This window comes from Egretta garzetta, unplaced genomic scaffold (genome assembly GCF_000687185.1).
Source record: "Egretta garzetta isolate BGI_Z169 unplaced genomic scaffold, ASM68718v1 scaffold231, whole genome shotgun sequence".
NCBI lineage: Eukaryota > Metazoa > Chordata > Aves > Pelecaniformes > Ardeidae > Egretta > Egretta garzetta.
The window spans coordinates 862,842-873,624 of NW_009258727.1; positions in this window are offsets into that span (position 1 = coordinate 862,842).

The following is a 10,783-nucleotide window of genomic DNA, read 5'->3' on the forward strand; positions in this document are numbered from 1 at the left end:
ATTGTCTGTCTGTTTGTAATGAACAGAGAGCTAAGCCACAGTTAGAGATGTGAGTTCAGGTTTAATTCCATCCCATTCCTTAAACACACAAACTCACATCTCAAAATATCTGTCAGTAGAATAAACCTGAAGAAAGTAATTGTGTAGGCACTCACCATCTCCCCTGTTGAAATGATGCAGAAAATAGTTTAAGTCTCAATTTAGAGGAAGCAAGTGGGTTAAGGCACTCACCTAAAATAAGCAAGACCTAGAATCCACACCCTGTATTAAGTGCTGCCTGTAGCAGTCTTTGGATAAATTATATAAAGGGCTACATGTGGCAGCTGGATCCCTCTGTAAGAAAGAAAAGAAATGACTGCCAAGTTCTCCCTATTAGTGCCCCAGAAAGCAGGGTTAAATTTTGACACACATCCTGCATACTATGTAGGCACTTCATTTTTTTTTCCTCTTTCACCAGCTGCCATAGATTTAAGCAACACGCAGTCACTGCAGTAAGATTCACAATGCAAGGTTGGCATGGGAGATGCCTGGAAAGGACACAGATGTGTAAGCACTTGCCTATGAAAGGCACTAAGGGAGGTGGCTGCTGCTTTGTGGTGGCTGCTGGGGAAGGGAATTGTATGTAGACATTCAGGTAAGAAATCAACCGGATTGCTGGTTCATCCAGGAGGCCATTTTAGCTTGATCATGAAGGATTAGGCAAAAACATTTGGACTTTAGGGTTTTTTTGTTGTTTGTTTGGGGTTTTTTTTGCCTGACAGAAGAATAGAGCAGATTGATAAAGCCCCAGGTTCTCTGCTTTAGAGAAAGGTGCCGTAATTGTATATAAGAAGCTGACTTGGAGGAAAAGTGGGCATGCTTTGGTACAATCTGGGGTTGTTCTGACAGTTAAATCCTCGCATGTTATAGCAAGTTTTCCTTGTGCCCATGGAGGCAAATAAATGAAAAATTACCTGTGTGGATGCTCTTCTATTCCCTGTAGCAAAATAATGTATCCATAAGAATCTGATCTCTTCAAGGAGATTTTATACCATTAACTTTATTGCTTTAAACATTTCCAAAAAAGCTTCTGATTCCAGTGTACGACCCTCTCACATGTAACAAAGAATGGCCTGTATGATATGCAGGCAGTTTGGTTCTCCTTCTGCCTCCATTTGGGGACCCACCAAACAAGAATCTGTTCTCTGATTATTTCACTTTCCACTTTTGTAGGCATTCAGTGGAACATGGATATCTATTCTGGCAGGCATCAGCAAATATTATATTTCTCTGTCAGGTATAGGTCAGTCCTTTTACTTTTTTTTATTGACCTGTATTTTTTCTAGTAGTGGGAGCTTTATTTTTATTGGAAAAGTGCCTCAAATAAATGTGGATATTATGTCTTATTTGATATTTGCCAGCCCTTCCAATACAATATAAGCTGTGAATTGTATTCAGTTGTTGCAGTCTTAATGGCCATCAACAGAGCTCTTAAGTAAGATTAGACTTAACAAGAAGTTATGAAAACTTTGGAAAAAAATATGACCCTCTTCCTTACAGTTTTATTTTTTAGTTAGAGATGGATGAATAAAGAACAGCAAAGAACAAAAAGGGATACTTCAGGTAAAAGAAGGCAGGACAATATTGAATAACTATGCATTACTTTTGTTTCTGTTATTTAAAGAACAGAACATAGTTTTCCTCTTTGCACTGCCATGATACCAGAAGCAACACAGGAGCAGATTAGCAACCACGTGTAATAGGACTGTTTTTCTATAAGAGAGTTTTGGGACACTGAGTTTGCAATGCCACAGAAGCCTGTAGATGGGTAAGACCACATGGTTTTCAGAGGCCAAGTGTTTGGTTTTGATTTTACTTTTTACAATATATAGATGTAAATATGAAAAGTTCCTCTCTCTGCTAATACTGATTTCTTATAGAAGCAGTGCTGCGATTTTTTTTAAAAATACCGCCATGTGATATATAAGAAGGTGGTAAAGATTGGCATCTCTCCTCTGTGAAAGAGATGATCAAGTTTCCAGAATAACAACTTATTTAAGAGATCATGTTCTCAGTGAAATCAAGGGACCTATTTGTATACTTCCTTCTCCACTTACCTGTAAGCTAGGTGCTTAGATCATCCTCTTCAAATAATATGAAAAATGTGTCCTGCGACTTCCCATGGTTAAGTGACCATGCAAAGTTGTATATCAACAGAATTCAGATGCATTCAACAGAGGTATACTGGTTTATAGCAGCTGAAGATTAAGTCAAATTATTTTGAAATGTAAAGTTATACACACAGCTCATGTTAAAAGTAAATTTTGGAAATACTTACATTTTTGCACTTTTTAAAACAAAAGCCAGGACTTTCAAAAGGACTTAGCATTGCCCCAGTGTCACTGAAACCAGTAAGATTTTTACTGATGATGTCAATCAAATAAATCCAAAGTCAGGTGAATGCTGAGTGCTTTAGATATTTTTATTTCATACCTTTTTTGTGAGCAGCAAATGTATGAATTAAATGTATGGATACTTCCTCTACAAGTCCTGCAACCTTTCAAAAAGATTGAGAGGATCAGAAAACAAAATTTAACCTATAAACTAATTTGTATACTGTCACTTAAATTAAGTAAGTCAAACCGCTAAAAAGAAAGGGAAACCAGATGATAGTGACAAGGTTCTCAAAGATCAGCAGGACAATTTCTCCCAGTCTTTTTACATGTGGTGGTTGTGGTGTGAGATCATTCTTCCTTCCAAAGAAGCCCAGTGAATGTTCACTGACTGTTTCTTGAGGAATAGGGAAAATTTCATAGAATCATTAAGGTTGGAAAAGACCTCTAAGGTCATCATGTCCAACCATCAACCAGCACCACCATGCCTACTAAACCATGTCCCAAAGTGCCGTGTCTACACATTTTCTGAACGCCTCCAGGGGTGGTGACTCCACCACCTCTCTGGGCAGCCTGTTCCAACACTTGACCACTCTTTCAGTAAAGAAATTTTTCCTAATTTCCAATCTAAACCTCCACGATGCAACTTCAGGCCATTTCCTCTTGTCCTATCAGTAGTTATTTGACAGAAGAGACCAACACCCACCTCACTACAACCTCCTTTCAGGTAGCTGTAGAGGGCGATAAGGTCTCCCCTCAACCTCCTCTTCTCCATACCAATCAAACCCAGTTCCCTCAGCCACTCCTCATAAGTCTTGTGCTCCAGAGCAACAGCCTTGTTGCCCTTCTCTGGACAACCCCCAGCACCTCAATGTCTTTCTTGTAGTGAGGGGCCCAAAACTGAACACAGTAGTCGAGGTGTGGCCTCACCTGTGCCGACTTATAGGGGGATGATCACTTCCCTAGTGCTGTTGGCCACAATATTCCTGATACAAGCCAGGATGCTGTTGGCCTTCTTGGCTACTTGGGCACACTGCTGACTCATATTTAGCCAGCTGTTAACCTGCACCCCCATGTCCTTCTCTACCAAGCAGCTCTCCAGCCTGTAACGTTGCATGGGGTTGTTGTGAGCCAAGTGCAGGACATGGCACTTGGCCTTGTTAAACCTCATACAGTTGGCCTCGGCCCATCGATCCAGCCCTCCCCTCGAGCAGATAGACATTCCTGCCCAATTTCCTGTCATCTGCAAACTTACTGAGGGTGCCCTCGATCCCCTCATCTAGGTCATTGATAAAGATATTAAACAAGACTGGCCTCAAAACGGAGTCCTGGGGAACACTGCTTGTGACCGGCCGCCAACTGGATTTAACTCTGTTGACCACAGCTCTCTGGGCTCGGCCATCCAGCCAGTTTTTTACCCAGTGAAGAGTACACCTGTCTAAGCCTTGAGCCGCCAGCTTCTCTAGGAGAGTGTCAAAGACTTTACTAAAGTCCAGGCAGATAACATCCGCAGCCTTTCCCTCTTCCACTAAGCGGGTCACCTGGTCATAGAAGGAGATCAGGTTGGTCAAGCAGGACCTGCTTTTCACGAACCCATGCTGGCTGGGTCTGATCACCTGATTGTCCTGCACATGCCTGGTGAGCGCACTCAAGCTGAACAGCTCCATAATCTTCCCCAGTACTGAGGTCAGGCTGACAGGCCTGTAGTTCCCTGGATCCTCCTTCCAGCCCTTCTTGTAGAGGAGTGTCATATTGGCAAGCGTCCAGTTGTCTGAGACCTCCCCTGTTAACCAGGACTGCTGACAGATGGTGGAGTGGCATGGAAAGCTTCTCTGCCAGCTCCCTCAGTACTCTTGGGTGGATCCCATCCGTCCCCATAGACTTGCGAGTATCCAGATGGCATAGCAGGTCGAAAACTGCTTCCTCCTGGATTATGTGGGGTTTATTCCACTCACCATCCCTGTCTTCCAGCTTGGGGGGCTTAGTACCCTGGGGATAATTCGTTGGGCTATTAAAGACTGAGGCAAAGAAGGCATTCAGTACCTCATCCTTTTCCTCATCTTTTGTCACTATATTTCCCCTGCATCCAATAAAGGATGGAGATTCTCCTTGGATCTCTGTGTTGTTAATGTATTTATAAAAACATTTTTTGTTCTTTCTTACAACAGTGGCCAGATTGAGTTCTAGCTGGGCTTTTGCCTTTCTAATTTCCTCCCTGCATGACCTAACGAGATCCCTGTACTCTTCTTGAGTCGCCCACCCCTTCTTCCAAAAGTGGTAAACTCTCCTTTTTTCCCTGAGTCCCAGCAAATTCTCCCTGTTCATCAAGGCTGGTTGTCTTTCCTGCCAGTTCATCTTATGCACATGGGGACAACCTGATCCTGTGCCTTTAAGACCTCTTTCTTGAAGAATGCCCAACCTTCCTGAATCTCTTTGCCCTTCAGGACTGCTTCTCAAGGGACTCTCTCAACCAGTGCCCTGAACAGGCCAAAGTCTGCCCAGTGGAAGTCCATGGTAGTGGTTTTGCTGGCCCTCCTCCTTATTTCGCTAAGAATCAAGAACTCCATCATTTTATGGTCACTAAGCCAAAGGCAGCCTCTGACCACCACATCTCCCACCAGTCTTTCTCTGTTTGTAAACAGCAGGTCAGGTGAGGCACCTCTCTTGGTAGGCTCACTTGCCAGCTGTGTCAGGAAGTTGTCATCTTCCTCACACTCCAGGAACCTCCCAGACTGTTTCTTCTCTGCTGTGTTGTAGGTAGGAGTTATCTCTACTGTGAACACAGTCACAAAAGCTGAATGGGAAACATCTGGTTAGGTCACTTAATCTATGTCCCTCCAGATGCAAGGCTCTTATCTTTGACCAGGTCTGCCCTATAGCACATAAAAACAGGAGGACACCCCTGTCAAGTTCATTCCTTTTTATGAGAGAGAAACACAGCTGACAGGCTAAAAGAAAACAGTAGTGATTGCCAACATATTCCCCTATCTGAATTACAGACATGGCAGAAGAATGCATGTAAATGTATAGAGATTTTTAGGATATTTCTGAGTTATTTTTAGTTAAATAAGCTGAAATTCTGCCTGTTTTCAATAAGAATAGAAGCTTTCCTCCTGGAAACCAGATTCTGCATTTGATTTCCTTTATTGTTTCATCTGCTAGCCTTAATTTGGGTGTGATTGCATGTAACAGCACTGGGGCTGAGGAGAAAAGAAGGATAGTATATAACCAGGAGAATGAAGACTCAGAGGTAGTGTCCCTATTTAAAAAAATTCTGGACTTGTACAAATTCTGCATTTTTTTCCATTTATGTGAAGCCTGTGACCTTTTCTCATCAGGAGGACAATTCTTGAGAAACTTCATCTAAGTGAAGTATGATTTATCGAAAAAGTATATATTTCAGAAGGGGATTGCTCTCTAAAAAAGCTCCTCAGGGACTCCAGAGTAGTGTCATCTAACAGGACACATCCATACCTTTCTTGTGCCTCTTAAAGCTGTCACTGATCTCAGGTAAGTCAGTTTTCCCCCAGCCACTTGGTAACCTTAGACACTTTGAAAATAACAGTATCTTTGTATTGACTATTCCCTGTTATTCCCCTCTCTTGTGTAGTCCCCAACAATGCCTCCATTTGAAAAGGTGTTGATGTGACAATGCATAGACCTCCAGGAAAAAAATTAACTGTTCTTATTGACTGGTCTCTCAGCAGCCCAGGTGCACATAGCTTATAACATTTATATTGGATTTTCTTTTTTGTTTTAACTCAGTTAATTCCTTGTGATTGATTAGCAATTTTTAGCAGTAGAATAAGGTGACCATATGCCCAATTTTCTTCTTAATCATCATTGTTGTCTTCTCTTCCTTTTTTTCTAGGCAGTTTTAATTCAGCTGAATTTGCTTTTTCCCCATTTGTTACTGATAGACTGCTTTCAGTGTGCTGACTGTAAAAATTCTTTTGGAAAGCTGCCTGGTTTCTCTCTAGAGCCTGATGTAAAGTCTTCAAAGTAAGATTAAGAGTTGTTTGTTCATTTATTTATTTATAAACAGTGTCTTCAAGAAGGGGAGATGGGTCTTTTATTACATAGACCCTGAATTTCTAGTTCAAGTCTTCTAAAGATGCTGGCTCATTGCATCTTTTATTGAATAGAAACAGAATTTTCCCATTAGTTCTAGAGGGATCATCTGCTAGAGAGGGGATGAATCAGCAAAGCTGCAGTCAGTTAATGTTTTTCATTGCTGGTCTTATTAATTGATTATTGATTTTATATTTCATGAAGAAATGCAGAATAATCTGGAAAAGTGAGGCTGCTCTGTGGTTTATCTGTCATCACAAGAGTTGGAAGTGCTGTGGAAAAGTACTCTGGAGCGAGTGTAAGAAATACTTCCTTATTAAATATTGCTGTCTACCATTCATCTACAGTCAGCTTCAGCAAATATGTCTCTTGAAGTCTTCAAAGGTTTTATCTCAATCTCATTATAGTTAATGAAAGCTTTTTCTGATAGCTGTAGAAAAGGACTGAGGTTTGAAGTCCTGTTAGTCTGATAGAATGAAGTCTTACTTTTGATTCAGATCTCCAAAATGTATCTGATGAGGCTTTGCAAGGCCATATGTAGTTATCATGTGTTTAGCTTTTACATTTAGAAGTCATAGAATTGTCTGTCAATGTGAATAACTGATCCTCTGATGTCTCTCTAAGGCAGGGAAAAATATTCCTCAGGGGCAGTGCCTCAGGGATGCCACTCATATTTTGGGGCATGACTGGGCAGGATTCAGTTTGAGTCATTGATATTTCAGCATCTGCATTTAGGCATCTGAACACGATCAGCAGTCAGAGATAAAATGTTGATCTCCTCACTCCTAGTTATAACTTGGTTAAAACACCAAGGCTTGTGCGATGTTTATTATTGTCTTTCTCTTTTGTAGACTCCAAAGTACATGATATTACAAATACAATCTTGTTTAAAAGACTAAACCAAATAATTTTAGCTTTAAGTTACTGGTATTTTCTTCACCTTCATCTCCAGTATAATGAAAGGACAGTACGGTACAGGAATAGATTGCCATAATGGAGAGGTTTACATGTTTTAAAGCAGCCCTGCAAATCTTTTAGAATTGCTGGAGAAAATGAAATACAGAGCTAATATGTGGGCCTAATCCAGCGGCTGCAGAAATCAGTGGGCATTCTGGCAACACGCTTTTCACCAGAGAGGAAGTTCTGCCTAGGGAAACTATAAAACCACATAAGCAAAAAGTTTAGAAATGCTTCTGAGAATCGCAAGGAAGTAACATAAAATGTAGCATATTAAAAGCGAAGCTAGAAGCAGTGCAAGATCATTGTTTGTATTTGTGAAAGTAAGATGGAAAATAGTAACTGTTGAGGATGGATAGTGAAATTCTGAGCTCCAAATTAGGCTTGTCAGTGAAATGTTTTCTGAAATTTTTCAAAATAAGACAATGACTTGTTGAAAGTATATTTTTAAAGAAGAAAACTGTCAAATCCAAATGTTATGTCAGCAGAAAAGCATCACTTTTCCTTTAAGCAGTTTTGCAAGGTATCTGGCTTCTCAATTTTTTTCTTATTCAAAACATAAGCAAATTGGAGCAAATGTAAGCAAATGGAATAGTTTTGACGTAGCCGAAAGGAAAATTCTTACTGGGTCTCAAACCCCATTTTTTGACTCACAAACATACATGCAGTTTTGAGTTTTCAGCCTGAGTTTGACTAAAAAAAAATTGCAATGTCTTGAAGGGTCTGAGAAGTGAAAAAAAAATGTTTTCAGTCCTGCTTAAAACAACACTATGTGGGCCATTTGTGTGCTAAATAGGTATTACCTTAATCCCAACTGACAAAATGAAACTGTTCCATTTGTTTTATTTAGACTGTGATATTTATCAAAAAAGGTGATAAAGGCAAGGTTATAAAACTTGACTAGAAGTATGCTTTATGCTAAGTGTTATTGAGTCTCAAAGAAGTAATGATATCTTTATTTTTTGTAATGTCTGGGAGAGAATGAAAGATTTTACAATTATTTTGACCATCGTACTTAATTGAAATGAGAATCTGTAAATTTTCTGTAAGAGTAAAACAGATGGAGGTACTATAATATAGTTGCAATTTTGTCTGTGTTAATTCCTCTTTATAAGCCTGAATCTCCACTTCATTACCTAACATTAATGAATTCATGCCACACAAGGTTCAGCTAAGGGAAACAATAAAGAAATAAATGCACAAACTAAAGCAGCAATGAAATTATCATCTGAAGAAAAAACTTACATGATTCACCATGTCAGTAAAGGTACAGGAATAATTGGTTATATGGATCACTGCTCCTGCTGTGATGTATCAGAAATCACTGGATCAATCTCATACACACACATCCCTGGAGTGAGCGTGACTAGGAGAACAATTGTTTTCCTGCAAAAAAACCCTGAGAATATTTGTCTCCATCCACTGGCAGCTTCATAAATAATGTCATGCCTTCAAAACACATGGATTAAAATCTTTCATTTTAGACTACATTCAGCTATCTCCATTACTGTATCAAATCTCTGCAATTGTCTTTAACTTTATCAATGCAGGCCATAGTTATGGTGGAAACTAAAAAAAGAAAACATTGTAAATGCAAAAAAAAGGTGAGAAACATTATAAGTGGGTGGGACTGACCTTGGAGATGACTGTCTTTTCATTTCATTGATGCCAGTAACCTCCTGATTTAGACACCAGGCTACATACTGAAGTTAGAAATATAAATCCAGACTTGGCCTTCTAAACTTGCATGCTAAATGTGAAGGCTGTAAATATGAACTGACTTCCCAAGCCCGCTGGAATGCGTCTGGGTTTGCATGTGGGAATACGCTGCTTTAGTTGCTGCAGAAAAGTGGAGCTGAGAATGACACTTCAGGTGTTGTTCATCAGTGCACAATATAGGCAAATATTCCTTCCTTTACGAGAACCATTACCTTCTACCTTACAGGGCACACTCAAAACCACTGGGCTGACAGAAGCCTCTTCAGTCTTCTAAAGTTACAAGATTTGCATTGGGAATGCTTAACTGTAATTTGCTCTTACATACCTTAGGTCTGTTAGAAACTGGAGTTGAAAAGACAGTTCCACGTGCCTGCAAATAGGAAAAGGTATAGCTCAGAACAAGCAAAAGGGGTTAGTTTTCACTAAAAGTGATAGCAAGGTGCTCACTCCATTTCACAACTCTCCCATGACCTGGAAGAAACAGTTTTTGTCTGTAAGTAACGTGAGAAAGGAGGCTAAATGGTTTTTTACAATAGGTGTTTAGTCAAAGCAGCAGAAGGTAGTCAAATCGTTAATACTCATTAATTTTTTGAAAGACCGGTGACTGGCTCATTAGTAAGTTCTGTGGCACTTGTGTGAGTTTGTGTTAGACTTTACTTACCAGAGGTGTAGAACAGCATTACAAATAGTAGCTGAGACTGCAATTTATGCTTTGTTACACTCCTCTCCGCCTGTGTCCCAACGGGAACCCCATTCTAGAAAGTGCGTAATGTAAAAAGATCAATCAGCCAAACACAATTTAATTTTAACACTGTTCCTTCCAGGCTCCATAAATATCTATAGATGCAAAAGGTGATGGAAGAGTTGTTTAAGATGTAAATTACATATCTACTTGTTATTTTAGCATAATTTTTAAAATAGCTGTAATAGGCTTGTGATGAAGCCTAGCAGAGTCTTCATTTGTACTTTGCTTTATTTTGTGTAAAAGACTGTAATGCAAGTATTGCATACCATCTAAGTGATAGTAAAGACTGGCAGTAAAAGCCATTGCAGTATTTAAAGACTGGCAATTAGTTCAACAAGTGATTTTTGTTTTGTTTTTAACAAGCACATGATAAACAAGGGAGCAATGAAAGAGGTTCATGAGATAGAAGGTAAAAGCTGAAATGAAGGATCAGTCAAGTCTGTCAAAAATTTATGTAGTATGCTTCTCTTGCTGATGCTATTTATGTTCCAATTCAGAAACAAAGATGATTTCTCTCTCTCTCTCTCCCTCTCTCTTCCTCCCAGGCTAGAGCAGAACATATAGATTGTTATATTGCTGTGTTTAACAGCTGCACAGAAAACCCAGGAGTTGAGTCCTATGATTTATCATTAATTTTAATGTAGAAAACAACTCTATCTCTTTAGCAGTAAAAAGTCACCCCTTTTTTGCCACATTCACTCAGGTCTGTGTCAGTTATTTCATGTGAAGCTCAGGATGCATTTTAGATTCATTGTTGTCATGCACAGATATCTGAGATATTGCAGTAGTCCCATGATCTTATAAGGTGGGCACACTGGCATGTCATATACCAATGTGGTTTCGGAGAGGAGTGGCTGCTTTTTAGTTCCACAATCGTTGTATCTTTTTCTGATTTACATTCAGCTCTTGTACACACTTT